We start from the raw sequence: 16,072 nt of genomic DNA, 5'->3' as shown, positions 1-16,072 counted from the left end.
CTCGCATGCTGCATTTGCATGTAAACTGCGCTGAGGTTTTCTGTAAGACGGATCAGCTAATATCCTGCTTGGCCCTGCGGTGAGTCTGGGTTCTCGGGGAAATGTGGCGGATCCCTCCGACGGTTTCTGTGCATTTGAGTAATTGATGAATTGTTGTGAATATCTGGACAGGCTTCATTTTGTCGCCCTCATCGGCTGCTTAATAACTATAAATAGGCTCAAAATCTCCCTGCTTTTCTTTGCTTAAATCGGAGTAACAAGGTTATTTTTAAATTAAGCACATTTATCAAACTACCAGGAGCTTGTTTGCAAACTTAAGTGGTTATTACTTGGCCTCAAACATCAATTAAGCTCACTCTTTGCGCACACACTTTTTCTCACAAACACACTTTCTGTTTTTGAGGGTGTTTGTTGTTGTCTTGATATTTCTATACTAGAATAAAATAAGCTTATTTTGTTTTTATTAATTGTGTTAATTGTGCTAACTAGTGTTGTCACCATATTTTAGTAGTTAATGAAATGTTACAGTTATTTTTAATATCCCAGCTAAACTAATATGCTATTCGGGGTTATTATTATTAACTAAAACTAAAACTGGAAGGAAGCTGGAGTCAGTGCATCAAGAGTCAACAAACGTCTTCAGAAAAAGGGCTACCAAGCCATTTCTGAACCAGAGACAACGTCAGAAGCGTCTTACCTGGGCTGTGGGGAAAAAGAACTGGACTGTTGCTCAGTGGTCCAAAGTCCTCTTTTCAGATGAAAGTAAATTTTGCATTTCATTTGGAAATCAAGGTCCCAGAGTCTGGAGGAAGATTGGAGAGGCACAGAATCCATGTTGCTTGAAGTCCAGTGTGAAGTTTCCACAGTCAGTGATGATTTGGGCTGCCATGTCATCTGCTGGTGTTGGTCCACTGTGTTTTCTGAAGTCCACAGTCAACGCAGCCATCTACCAGGAAATTTTAGAGCACTTCATGCTTCCTTCTGCTGACAAGCTTTATGGAGATGCTGATTTCATTTTCCAGCAGGACTTGGCACCTGCCCACACTGCCAAAGGTACCAAAAGCTGGTTCAATGACCATGGTGTTACTGTGCTTGATTGGCCAGCAAACTCGCCTGACCTGAACCCCATAGAAAACCTATTGTCAAGAGGAAGATGAGAGACACCAGACCCAACAATGCAGATGACCTGAAGGCCGCTATCAAAGCAACCTGGGCTTCCATTACACCTGAGCAGTGCCACAGGCTGATTGCCTCCACGCCGCATTGATGCAGTAATTCATGCAAAAGGAGGCCCAACCAAGTATTGAGTGCATAGAAATGAACATACTTTTCAGAAGCCTGACATTTCTGTGTAAAATATCCTTATGTAATATTCTAATTTTCTGAGACACTGAATTTTGGGTTTTCATTATTTGTAAGCCATAATCATCAACATTTCAAGAAATAAAGGCTTGAAATTTTTCACTCTATGTGTAATGAATCTATATAATATATGGATTTCACTTTCTGAAATGAGTGACAAAAAATATTGACCTTTTTCTCGATATTCTAATTTTTTGAGATGTACCTGTATAACAAACACAAAATTGCTCAAACTCATTTTAAAATAAAAACTATTATAGTTTATTAATTATATAATAACACTGCTTTATTTGTACCAGTAAATTATTAAATTACATTTATTTATATGAATATTAACAAGTGCTTGCTAATATTCTCAATTAATTGTAAAAGTTTCTCAAGTACGCACAGCAGTAAACCGTCAGTAATGAAATCTATTTAAAATGCAGTAACCAAATTGAGTTCATGTATCTTTGTTTTCAATCTATTTGGGATCAAAGTAGCAGTATGTTTGACATCCCTGGTGTTAATTGCATTGCATTCTTATTGCATAAAGAGAGATTTTGGCTACATAAACTTGATTTCAGAAAGCAGTTCATATTGTAGCGCAAGAACATGTCGCTTTCTCTGCTGTTGCTGTTTAAGTACACACAACACAGCAGCACATTATTGCAGTGTGTTACTTCTGTGTGTGTGTGTTTGTCAGGATTGATGGTGTTGAATATCTGTCAGCAGGCAGCAGAGCTTGATTTGTATTCCTGTGTTCTATTGACTGCTGTGTTTATAAGGAAACTCTAGTGTTTATTCATTAAACTGAAGCTGCCTTCACACACATATATACTGAGAAAACGAGTTTATACACTAAATATGTATGATTCATGCAAGAATCAACTTTTTGTCTCATAGTTTTTATCAATTTCTATTGTGTTATTTATTATTAGTATGAGATTTAAACATTTTTTATAATGAAAATGTATATTTTTGTTGACTTGTAAAAGTACACTTCATTTGTTTGATAAATTAAAATTGTTCACTTATAGAAGTGCACTATTTATTTACTACAAGCACATCCTTAAAGTTAGTTGTTTACTTGTAGAAGTGCAATATTTATTTAGTTTTATCAACACTTGTTTTCTATCTACTGTTATTTATTTATTATGCTTTATGTTGTTTACGTGTAGACGTACACCAGCATTTGTGTATTAAAAGCATATTCTAAAAGTTACTTTAGTTCACTTGTTGAACACTATATAATTTATTTAAACACATGCTAAAAATTAATTGTTCAGTTGTTGAAGCATACTATCATTTATTTGTTTTAAATGCTTGAAATTTATTTTGTTCATTTGAAGTACTGTACACTAGCATGTACCGTAGCACTAGATTAATCTAAAGTTTGCAATAGTTTTGGCAAATGTGATGTGTGTTTTCAGTTCTGATTTTAGTATGTGAGCAGAATTCTCCATATGTATCCTCTCAAATCAGCACAGAAAATGTGATGAACTCCACAGATTGAGTCTGGAACTGCTCCTGACCCATGAATCCAGCGCTGTGTCTTTAACCTCTCGGTCTGTGTGTGTGTGTGTGTGTGTGTGTGTGTGAGAGAGAGAGAGAGGAGGAGGAGGAATGGATGGAGAGCCATGCTGACAGAGGGGTTTTTCTGTAGAGCCCATTAGAGGTCCCCATAAATCTGCTCTCACAGCCACTGCAGCACTGAGACGTTTTCATTCAGCCAAAGCTTTCTCTCAGTTCTTCATTTAGAGGAGACTTAGGGATGCAGGGAAACCCCGGCTGGTGTTTCTCTCCTCTGAGTCAGTCACACATCGCTGCTGTCTGAGGAGTTCATTCAGCAGCTTGATGTTTTCTTCAGTGCTGATGTGCATTTGGAACATTTCTTCTACTAAACACAGTCATAATTTGGTTTCTAGTTATTCTTTCCCACCTTTAACTATAATAAAAAATATGTAAATCTTGATAAAAGATAAATTTACTTGAAGCATGAGATATTAAAACTTGTTTTCATAAATTAATTGCAAGTATAATCCGTCTCACTGGACTAGTGAAATGTACTAAATTTACTATGTGAGCTAAATAGATTAAGATTAATGCATGTTGTGTTATTTGAAAAACAGTAACTGTACTTTGCAAGTACGTGCATATGTGCAGTTGCTAGCTATTAGATAGTTCAAATTAAATTATTCTTTCTAATATTAATTGTTTACTCAATTTACTTGTTTTAGCTATACAGTGTGTTGGAGTCAGGGTTAGTATAATTGACTAAAAATAAAATCTTAAATACACTGAACAAAATTATAAACACAACACTTGTTTTTGCCCCCATTTTTCATGAGCTGAACTCAAAGATCTAAGACTTTTTCTATGTACACAAAAGGCCTATTTCTCTCAAATATTGTTCACAAATCTGTCTAAATCTGTGTTAGTGAGCACTTCTCCTTTGCCGAGATAATCCATCCACCTCACAGGTGTGGAATATCAAGATGCTGATTTGAAATTCAAATATAAAAAACACTTAAATTTAATTAATTTCAGCGAGTTGTCCAAGCAACATTTCTCATTTGTTTAATGTAATGAGTTAATGTAAAAAAAAATAAAATAAAAAAATAATAATAATAAAATTGAAAAAAAAAAATTAAAATGGCAATAAACATTAAATTATTTATATTTATTTGTTTGGTGGACTCATTCACATTACTTTTATTTAACTTAAATAATCAAAGTCAAGCTGTTTCTTCAAACTATTTAAGTTAACTTGTTGGGTTTTACAGTGAAACAAGTGAAAAAATAAAATAAAAATGCAGTACATTTAAACATGCATTCTCTAAAAACAAGTTTTAAAATCTCACAAAGTCTTGCTTCACAAGTAAAGTTATCTCACTTTTTGAAGATATTTTAACTGGGGAAAAAAGAGAATTAGTTAAGAATAGGATATTTATATTTAAGTGTTTTACCACAGAACTTTAAAAGTACATAATGTCCCATCAAACTCTTCATTTTAAAAAAGCAAGAGCTTCACCCTTTAAAGAGATGTTTTGCTGCTGAGGCCTGCAGTCACGTCACTAGATATGAGTTTCCTAATTAAAACACATATGTCTGAAAGCATTCGAGCTGATATGAAACTAGTTCAGCTGGTCAGCAAGAGGGACTTGTCTTCACCTCTCCGGTTGAGCGCGAGTGGATAGATTAGCATATGTGAGTAGCTTTCTGTCACACGGGTTCAGCTTCAGCAGCATTTACACGCTTCAGAATGGAAGCACATTCATCATGGGATCATGTTCCCAGTGATGGAGCGGTTATTGGATGTAAGTGCTCTAAATGTGACGGACGGACTTCCTGTCTGGCTCTGTGCTCCTGGCCTCTTACGCATTCACATATAGTCTTAATGAGGTGCTTCAGCTGTAAGTGCATATGTAGTTTGAGGAACAGGACTGCGACCCTGCATGAGAGCAAATCTGTTCCTGAGCAAAGGCGGAGCTGTTAATCTAGTTACGTAATTATATTTGACTCTACTTTTTCTGTAAATGCCTGAAAGTCTACAGTAGTTCATGAAGGGCTCTGAAGTGTTATGCTGCAATCCAGTGTAACTTTGGTTTTTAAAATGAGTGAGTTTGTATTCTAATTTGCCCATTATTCATAATTTATAGTAGGTGAGAATAAATTTAGTGCATCTCAAGTCTTTGTGTGTTGAAAGAGTTTGGCTGCCGTGTTATTTCACTGATATATTATTATAGTTTTGTTGATATGTGGAATTGGGTATTATGTTTTATTTAGTTTCAGTTAGTTTGTTGCATTTGTCATTTTAGTACTTTTTATTTTTTTATTTTTGCATTTATTAATTTTAGTTTATTTAATTGGCAGCTAGCTGAAATTAAAGTGAAACTAGAAATGTAATTATGACTAAACCTAATAATAAAATATACATTGAAAAAGGACAAAAACACAGGAAATTTATGAAAATTAAAATGAGTGAAAATAGAAATGTGATTTGTTTTTTTCAGTTTATTTTATTATTTATCAGTTTCATTGTGTTTAGTTTTAATTATTTTAGTACTTCAGAGTTAACCTAAAAGAAAATGTGAAAAGAAAAGCTACACTGAAAAAAAAAGATTAATTGGATTTACTAATGTTTTTAATGTAAGTGGTTGCAATCAATTTATTTTAGCTACATTTAAATAAACAAATTGAGTTGATTAACTTTAAACATTTTTTTATTTATTTAAATGTAGCTAAAATAAATTGTTTGAAACCCCTTACCTTATAAAAAAAAAAAAAATAGTGTATAGATTAAATAAAACATTTACATTTAGTTATTTAGCAGATGCTTTTATCCAAAGCGACTTACAAATTAGGACAATAGAAGCAATCAAAACCAACAAAAGAGCAACAATTTGCAAGTGCTATGAAAAGCCTCGGTTAGCCTAATGCAGTACACATAGCAAGTGTTAAAAAAAAACAAAAAACAAAGAAAGCTAGTGTTAGAGGGTCATATAGATACAAAGAAGACTAATAAATACAAAGAAGACAGATAGATAAAGCTAGAATAGAGAGTGCTAGAGTTAGATGGTCAAATAAACATGGAAGACATGTGTTTTTAGCCAATTCTTGAAGATGGCTAAGGACTCAGCTGCTCGGATTGAGCTGGGCAGGTCATTCCACCAGGAGGGAACAGTTAATTAAAAAGTATGTGAAAGTGATTTTGTGCCTCTTTGGGATAGTACAAATAATGCGTAGTTGAGAGCAAAACCAATAGAAAAGAGAGCATTGCAATAATCCAGTCTGGACAAAACAAGAGCTTGAACAAAGAGTTGTGTTGCATGTTCCGAAAGAAAGGGCCTGATCCTTTCTAATGTTGTATAAAGCAAATCTGCAGGACCGGGCAGTTTTAGCAATGTGGTCTGAGAAATTAAACTTTTCATCAAATTACAACTCCAAGGTTTCTGGCTGTTTTTTGAAGGAGTTATGGTTGATGAGCCTAACTGGAAGGTGAAATTGTGGTGAAGTGATGGCTTTGTTGAAACCACAAGCAGTTCTGTCTTAGCCAGGTTGAGTTGAAGGTGATGGTCCTTCAAACAGCAAGAAATGTCTGTTAGCAGCAGCTATCGTCGGATCATCAGGATGGAATGAGAGGTAGAGTTGTGTGTCATCAGCATAGTAGTGATATGAAAAGCCATGTTTCTGAATGACAGAACGTAGTGATGCCATATAGACAGAGAAGAGAAGTGGTCCAAGAACTGAGCCCTGAGGCACCCCGGTATTTAGATGTTGCGACTTGGATACCTCACCTCTCCAAGATACCTTGAAGGACCTATTTGAGAGGTAAGACTCAAACCCCTGGAGTGAGGTCCCTGATATGCCCTTTCCCAATAGGGTTGACAGGATGATCTGGTGGTTGACCGTATCAAAAGCAGCGGACAGATCCAGCAAGATAAGTAATGAAGACTTGGAAGCCGCTCTTGCAAGTCTTAGTGCCTCAACAACTGAGAGCAAGACAGTAGCGGTTCTGAAGCCAGATTGGTTGCTGTCCAGGATGTTGGTCTGTTAAATGCTGAGGGAAAAACTCCAGTATGAAGGGATGTGTTAACGATGTGAGTGAGTGTAAGTACAACTGCAGGAGAAATGGTTTGAAGGATGCAAGTAGTAGGATGACTGGAAAGGATGAGTTTAGAGACTTCTGCCTCAGAGAGTGGAGAGAAGGATGTGAATGAGTGTATATTTGTTGGTAAGATGTTTGACAGCTTGCGGTATGGATAATTGTGCTGGGATATTGTAATTTTATTAATGAAGAATGTGGCAAAGTCTTCAGCTGTTGGAGTTGATGAAGGAGGTGGAGGAGGAGGACAAAGGAGGGAGGAAAATGTTTTAAAGAGCATGCGAGAGTTAGGCGAATTGTTAATTTTGTCATGATAGTATGTCCTTTTAGTAGTGGAGACATTAGCATAGAAGTCAGAGAGGAGTGATCAATATAAATTAAGGTTAGTAGGATTTTGTGATTTGCGCCATACCCTTTCTGCAGCCCTGAGCTTAGAATGATGTTTGCGGAGAGCGTCAGATAGCCAAGGGGCAGAAGTGGTGGTACAGGCTGGCCTGGAAGATAAGGGGCAGAACGTCTCTTAACAAGACGTCAGAGTGGAGCAGAATGTATCAGTAGCACTGTTAGCATCAAGAGATAACTGTTTAGGGGGAGGAAGCGAAGATGAAACCATAGCAGATAGCCGGGAGGGTGAGAGAGAGCATAGGTTACGTCGAAAAGTGACATGTGGAGGGGTATGTGTTGTGTCAGGAATCATGTTGAGAGTGAGGAGGAAGTGATCCGAGGTGTGCGGTGGAGTAACCAGCACATGATCAGTGGAGCAGTGTCATGTGTAAATAAGGTCCAGTTGGCTGCTTGATTTATGAGTAGCCGTAGTTAGCACTCTTTTGAGATCAAAAGAAGCAAGCAGAGTGTGGAAGTCTCAAGCCTGAGGTTTATCTAGGTGGATGTTGAAGTCTCTAAGTATAACTAAGGGAGTACCATCCTCAGGAAAGGTTGAGAACAACACATCTAATTATTCCACAAAGTTATCCAGTGGTCCTGGAGGACGATAAACGACAACAAAATGGATTTTAAGAGGGTAGGTAATAGTAACCGAATGTGATTCAAAGGAACTGTTGATACAGAGAGATGGTAAAGGACTAAATTTTCAATGATTAGAGATGAGCAAACCAAAAAAGGAGAAATTATTGGAGAGTGCTGCAGGTGGAACATTGTCCTCTGGTTTGATGCAGGTCTCCGTCAGGGCCATGAGGTTTAGCTTGAATGACTAATAAAAGAATTATAAAATGAAAAAAAAATAAAGGTATTTTTGTGTTTTTAGTTTTAGTTACTTACAAAAACTCTGCTTGTATGGTATACTAATCCTGCTTTTTTTTTTTTTTTTTTTTTTTTAGGAAATATGCATTTGTGTTAGTTTTTTTTTTACTTATATTACCCGCAAGCCCCTAGCAGTGGTATGTCTCAAATACTGGTGTGCTCCTCACTGCATCTTCAGAAGTATAGTTTGCTATTACAAATGTGCTTGTTTTATATGGATTTAGTCATTGTGTTTTTATGTTTGACAGCTGAGATGTCTGTTTCGTTCTTCAAATTGAAATTAATTTACTGATAACTGCTTGTTTTGTTCTTTGTGTGAGTCATAAAAAATTTTTTTCCACCAGATTCAGAATATAAACTTCAGTAAATATTTATCACAGTGGTGTTGGTGTGACCTGGTTGCTTATGTCCTTGTGTCCATGTTAACTCATGGTCAGCTGTTTTTGTCAGTGTGTGAGTATCGAGGGAAGCCACTCTGTGTCTCCGGTGTTTGTGAGAGATGTTTGTATGCCTGGCACGGCCCGCGGCCAGAGTTGAGTCTGGTAAACATGAGCGGCAGCAGTATTCATCAATGATCTCTGGTCACGCTGTGTGCCGGATCATGTTCATTGTGACCCGCTACACGCTGACCTTGTGACCCACCACAGATGGAGGTGACCGGTAACAAGCATCCGGCACTCCACGTGTCCACACACACCAACGCAAACAGCTCCACTCTCTCTGCTATTCTATTCTATTCTATACTATAGAATGTAGAAAATGTAAGTGCAAAGCTAACCAAAGACTCTTCTGCTCACCAAGGCTGCATTTATTTGATTAAATATACAGTATAATACAGTAATATTGTGGAATATTTTTACAATTTCAAATAACTATTTTCTATTTGAATATGTTAAAATTTAATTTTATTCCTGTGATCAAAGCTGAATTTTCAGCATCATTACTCCAGTTTTCAGTGTTACATGATTCTTCAGAAATCATTCTAATATACTTATTTGCTGATCAATAAACATTTCTTATTATTATCAATGTTGAAAAACAGTTGTGTTGCTTCCTATTTTTGTGGAAACCATAGTACTCTTTTTCAGGATTCTTTTATGAATAGAAAGTTCAAAAGAACAGCATTTATTTGAAATATAAATATTTTGTAACATTATTAAGGACTTTGTCGCTTTTGAGAAATTTAACAAATCCTTGCTGAATAGAAGTATTAATTTCCCTCCAAAAAAAAAAAAAAAAATAGTATGAAAAACTATCTCTTTGAGTCCACATACAATCAATAGCTGGCTTCAAACCAGTGAAGCTGGTATTAATGCTGCAGACAGATGTTTCATGTTCTCCAGAACTCACATAATCATTATTGTCACATTCATTTCACATATCGTTTACATTGGCCTGTTTTTTTCTATGGTGTTCACTTTTAAAGTTCAGTTTTTTTATCTTAATTGCTTTGAAAGCACAAATTTGGCTTTTTCAGTGCTGCTGCTAATGAAAACAAGACCGTATGAGCCAATCAGAATCCATTTCAGTAGAGGATGCAACATGATTGGACAATTATAGAGCTGTGCAAATTGAGCTTCTTAATTGCTAACACAGCTCTTTTAAGGAAGCGAGCAATCATTTAGCAGAAGCTTTTATCCTAATTGACAGACTTTGAATTAATCGACCATTTCCCTGAAAAATATGAGGTTGAATCAACAAGAAACGTCATGGACAACCTGTTCAACTTCTGTACTGCATATTTCACAGTCAGGATTTGCTTATGTGCCTCAGGGACTGATTGGATAGGGAAAAGATGTACTTTTATACCAGTGAAACAGCAAAAGCACTCATTGGTTGAGATTCAAGTGGCCTTGATGACATCACCTCAAGAGTAAAGTTGCTTCAGAGGTGAAGAATAGTCAATATTGATTTCACAGGGATTGCAGGTATCAAACTAGCACACCAGCAAATTACTTTTTCTTTTTTTGGAGGATGTCATCAAGGCCACTTAAATCTCAGCCAATGGGTGCTTCCGCTGTTCATCTTGTATAAAATGGCAACTTTTTTTCTGGATTCTGCGTGTTAATCAAAAACGAGTCTTTTTTTTTTTTTTTTTGTATGTAATCAGTGTTTTATCTCTGCTATTATTAAACCTCGCTCAGAACTACATTCATTACCTCACTCTAAGCTCTGCCTTTGTAGAAGGGGGTGGAGCTTGACCTCTGCAAATTTTTCATCTTTCATCTGCTTTGTAGAAGTAACTAAATATCGTTTGCTAGTTTAATACTTGCAATCAAAATTGACACTTCATCACCTCTGAAACGACTTTCCTCTTCGGATGATGTCATCAAAGCCACTTGATTCTCAACTAATGGTTGCTTCCACTGTTTGTTATAAAATGCCAACTTTCTGAATTCTGGGTATTATAAAAAAAAAAAAAAAACAAGTCCCTTTTTGCATGTTATTAGTGTTTTATCTCTACTATTATTAAACCGCATGCATTACCTCACTCTAAACCCCACCTTTGTAGAATGGGGCGGAGCTTGGCCTCCATAATATGTCATCTGAAGGCAAGGCGTTTTTGAATAATACCCAGAATGCAAAGCAGAGGGTTGGTGTCTCGGTAAAACACTTCGACGCGCACCGCAGCGGGCAATTACTCTCTCGACGTGGGCGCGACTCAGAACTCCTGAACCTTTTCGTTCTCCAATCACAGCTGATGGATTGAGCCGACAGCCGCCAGCATCTGGCTGTAAGCACACGCTCAGGCCCCGAACGCTACGCTGATTAATGGACGCTGCTCGCAGTCAACAGAGGCAGAAATTAAGCGTTTGAGTTTAAGCGTTACATTTGTCTGAAGAGCGTGAGGGGTTGAGAGGCATTTGTCAAAATCCACCATGGTTAAAGTTGAAAGTCCTGCACCTGTAAACATCCGTGTACAAGCTTCACTCATAGCAAAGAAGAATTGCACGTGAAATCATTAATTTCTCCTTTTTCAGTTTCTTCTTGACAGAAATTATGAGAGCGAATTTTGCTGAAGTCTTGTTATTTTGTTAGAGTTTTGTTATTTTACACAAATTAATCATTTGAAAATTTGAATTAATTAATAATTTGACTAATTTGAAATTATAATTTAATTTATTAAACTTTTTATGCTGTTCTGTGTGATTTATGATTCCATAATAAACTTTTTAATATATATATATATATATATATTCCAAAATGTATTATTCAAATATAAAATAAGTTATGTTTTATAAAATATGTACATGTTAATTAAGTATATTGTAGGTAGAATTAAAATATGTGGGTAATAGTACAATTAATGCAACATATACATTTTTATAAAAGTTATGTAAATTTAATATTATAGTTTTAATTATATTTTGTGATTTATGGTGCCACATAAACATAACACACACACACACATATATATATATATATATATTTTTTTTTTTTTTTTTATTGGACATTTAACATTTAAAATTAAAAACATTTTCTGTAAAATAATTTTTTTGAGTATTGTTGGCCAAAATATTGTAACTGCACATTTATTTATATTTATTTGTATTTATACAAATTGTATAAATTGCTCAAAAGATTGGTATAAAAGCAAAATATAACTATAAATATATTGCTATTTATATCGATTTTTGTCTTTCTAAAGATGTGCATATGCAATTACTTTGTTAGTATATTCATATTATGCAATTTGGCTTGTATGCAAGTATGTAAATAATACGTAGACTAAATTATCCGGGCTGCTATTCCCATTCATTTTAATGTGTGACAACTACTGGCTCATTTTAGGCCTGTGTCTCCAGAAGAAACATCTGAGATACGACGAGATACGTAAACAAGTCCTGCATTGAGTCTCAAGAGGTCTGGAAGAGCAAGAAAACCCTCCTTTGGGTAACTTTACTGGATTAGCTCTGGTGCTCCGAATGTGAAACGTGAGTTTCTGGGATCAGCTTTTCCCAGGGACCCGCGGGGAAACTGATACCCCTATATCACCACAGTGTTAATCCTCAGGAGCGGCTCGGGTAGTTTGGTCTGTGGTTGAACGCTCGTGTGTGTCCCGTTCAGCCCGTCTGACCTTGAGCGACTGGCATGGGTCAGATCTCTGAGCCTGTGTGGTTCTGGGGTATCGGGGTTTCCATTTGCAGCGGTAAGGGCCGCGGTGGATCCATGCCCAGGCCTTTGAACAGACTAATGGTTACAAGCACTGGCACGGTTCCACGCGTTCCCCCGCAGGCCCTGGATCAGTCGATAACACGCAATTTAGAAAATCAGCCAAGTTTGCAGAAAGAAAGAGCTAATATCGGAAATAAAGACAGATAGATAATCTGAGGCTGGGGGAGTTTTTCATGCACGGCGAAGAGTTATTTGTTATCCGGAAAGAGCGAGCGCCAGGCGAAACACTCGCACATCTGAAGCGTCAACAGCGCCGCTGACCCCAGCTCTCTCTCACTCTGGTGTCGATGGAAATCTAATTGCCTGAAAAGCGATCAATGGAAAGTAAATTGGTTTCTGTGTGAAACTGAACATGTAATAAGCTCTGGGATGCTTTATTATGTGCTGCTTTTGCATCTTGAATCGTTTCTTCGTAATGGATTCCTGTATGTGGTTGTTCTCTGTCACTCTCTGATTCTCTCTCAAGCTCCATTACTCCCTCAAAAAGGAGAGCGTGTTTTTCTCAGAGTGCTTGCAGGTGTTTACGGTGTCCTGGTCAGTATTTTAAGCAATAAGGTTTGAGTGTTTGTGTCAGTAGTTTAATAGTTAGTTTGTTAAATTTATATAGATTATATGCAACATTTCAAAATAAACATTTAATGCAAACCATTAAGTTAAAAGCATTAATAAAAGCATTGAATAAGTGAATTTCTGAAATAAGTGAAAACTGAAAGCATTTATCTATATAAAAACCAATAAAACATTTAAATAATGAAATATATGCAAAATAATACAAAACCCATGCAAATACAACAACTTTGTACAACAAATAATCAACTTAAAACACAAAAGCTCTTGACTCTTATGTCCATTTTATATAAATTGAGCGCTGACCATGTAAAAATGTTCTATACAATGACAAAAAATTCCAACTTGAATAATAAGAGATGTGCACATATTCAGTGGTTTTTAGCAGAAAAAAATGTACATTAGTTCACCTTATTACAGACAACTGACCATATTCTCCAACAAGCTTGTATTCATATAGAGTAAAACATGTTTAATTTGTTCAAGGCTTTGTCTAAAATATTAATTTGAACTTTGCAAGAATAAATATAGTATGTTTGACATTAAATGTTCATATTTGTGCCTTTAGGTTCTATTTGTAACAACATGAACTCACATAATAGCCTACATTCATATAGGAAACAATACAGTTATGTGTGTATTAGTATTTTCAAAACTAAAAAGTTGTATTTCTTCTGAGTAGTTCAAACAGTATGAACTAACAAGGAATTCTTGTATGTGTAGTATCCATTAGCATCATTTTTTGTTGTTGTTATTCTTCATATCGCTCATTGTGCATCATATATTATGTACATATGAATTGAAAGTGACTTTCTCTAAAAGGGTAAATTGCAGTTGTAGACATATGCGCACATCTTTTTTGCATTGTCATCATGAGATTGGTTAATGAGATGGAACGAGTAATTATCAGCCAACAATGATCGGTACCTAATAATCTGTCATTTATAACTATAGAAAAGCAAAGGCAAAATTTTAATGTTTATTGTACAAAGCCTTGTTTGAAAGTTATGAAAAATTATTTGTTTGACTTTTGATAGAGATCAACCGATAATCGGTTTTACAGTTTTCCCCGATATTTAAATTTTTTTCCCATAATTAGATATCGGTTTTGTAATATTGGATCCACACTATCTTTTGGGCATTTTTAGAATTGCACACAAGACCGCCATAAATTTATTTAGCTTAACTGCCATTAATGCACAAATGAGGTAATAAATGCTTGATATGTACTTTAAGTTTGGTGCTATGAAATCGAAACAAACTCAATCATGTAATCTGTCAAGTCCTATCCCAAAGATGTAACTATATAAATTAAAACAAGCCTTGAATTGAGTGCATGTTGTTGGAAATAAAACAAGTTTACAAGTCTCAAAACATTGTGTCAAAAACAAACATAAAACAATTAATAAATATTGGTTATGTGCAGTATATCAGTTGTGGAGCACACAAACATGCAAATAATCTGTATTCAATCGGTTACTAAAAAATAATTGGTAGATCTCTAGTTCATGGTTTTGATGGGTAGATTTGATTTGACTCCAGATTTACTCGCTCCTTCAGATTAGATGGATAAAGTAAACTGTAGTTGGTGATTTCTCATGTCAGTCAGATGATCTGTTCTAATGGAAATGAGCATTTCTTTACCAGATTAATGTGGAATGTGAGCTAGACTTATGCTAGTGTGATATCTGTGTCTGATCGGTGATCCGTCTGCCGTCACTTCTTCTTTATCTCCATCTTTCTTCTTTCCAGTCATTCATCAGCTTTAGCGTGCTCAGATTATGGATCAAATGGATCCATCCGGTGGATCAGATTAACGGTGGCTCGCTGTCACGGGCCACATTGGGTGTGTTTTATCTGCACGTGTCGAGCGAGAGCCTCCTAACCATCAGCGTTTGGCATCTGTCTGTCTGTGTCAGCATCATTGTTGTAGAGTAACGCTTGGCTTGCACAATCTGTGATACCATTAAACACAACATGGCAGCCGGAGCGTCGACAGATTGTTCCCATCTCATTACAGAAAGTTTTCTCCTGTGGGAGGGAGAAGATCTCTGAGATCCGACGGGTCATTTTAAGGCGGCTGAGGTCAAAGTGTTCATTTATTCTTGGATTTTGTACAAAAAAAAAAAACTAAGAATGAATATTATTTGATTATGACATTCAAGATTCAAGATTCAAGAGTTTTATTTGTCACATACACAATTATACAGAGTATAACCATCAGTGAAATGTAGGTCAGGTCCGCTCCAAGGACAGTGCAATTATAAAGTATACAAATATAAAGAGAAGAAAAGTAGAAAAAATAAAATAAAATAATAAAATAAAATAAAAGATAAGATAAAAAATATAAATATAAATGTGCAGGTCAGTGTGTTGTTGATTTAAATAGTAATAAAGAGGAATGTGCAAAAATAATGTGCAAAAAAAGTTGTACAGGGTATTTAAATAGCAGCAATATGAGGTAGAGAAAAATTATGAATAGCTTATTGATATGGTGATATTTACATGGAGTCATGTGATGTTATGACACAGAGTTAGAGTTTCGGAGCCTGATGGCCTGGGGGAAGAAGCTCCTCCTAAGTCTCTCAGTTTTTGCCATCAGGCTACAGAAGCGCTTACCAGATGGAAACAAAGTGAATAGACGGTTACCAGGGTGATTAGAGTCCCCAACACATACATCAGTGTTGTTGAACCTGCATTTAATGCATATTATGAAGATCAAAGCTACTTGTAATTCAACTACAGTTCTGAATATTTAGCTACAGTATAATACTAACACATAAAAAATTATTATTTGCATTCAAAGGAATGGTTCACCCAAAATATTGTATTTAGCTAAAAATTAACTCTCTCTCAGTGGATGGGTGCCGTCAGAATGAGAGTCCAAACAGCTGATAAAATCATCACAGTAATCCACACCACTCCAGTCCATCAGTGTATGTATGCTGAAGCCAAAATCTGTGTGTTTGTAAGAAACAAATCCAACGTTAAGCCTTTTTTTTTTTTTTTTTACTTCAAACCTTCACTTCTGGATAAAAAAACAAACAAAAAAAAAACAACAGGTCCATAATCCATAATAACACTTCCTCAAGTGAAAAAGTCCATCTCCTGTTGTCTCTC

The 16,072-nt window shown here is 35.8% G+C and overlaps 1 protein-coding gene across 1 annotated transcript in view; it reads left to right on the top strand.

Moving 5' to 3' along the window:
* Window positions 1-16,072, top strand: part of LOC306868623 (RNA binding protein fox-1 homolog 3-like) — a gene marked incomplete at its 3' end in the record, with an annotated part of 234,628 nt that overhangs the window by 15,801 nt on the left and 202,755 nt on the right. The gene's annotated exons all lie outside the window — the stretch shown is intronic.

Source organism: Barbus barbus (assembly GCF_936440315.1).
Source record: "Barbus barbus genome assembly, chromosome: 4".
NCBI lineage: Eukaryota > Metazoa > Chordata > Actinopteri > Cypriniformes > Cyprinidae > Barbus > Barbus barbus.
This window is presented reverse-complemented; position numbering and strand designations above follow the sequence as displayed.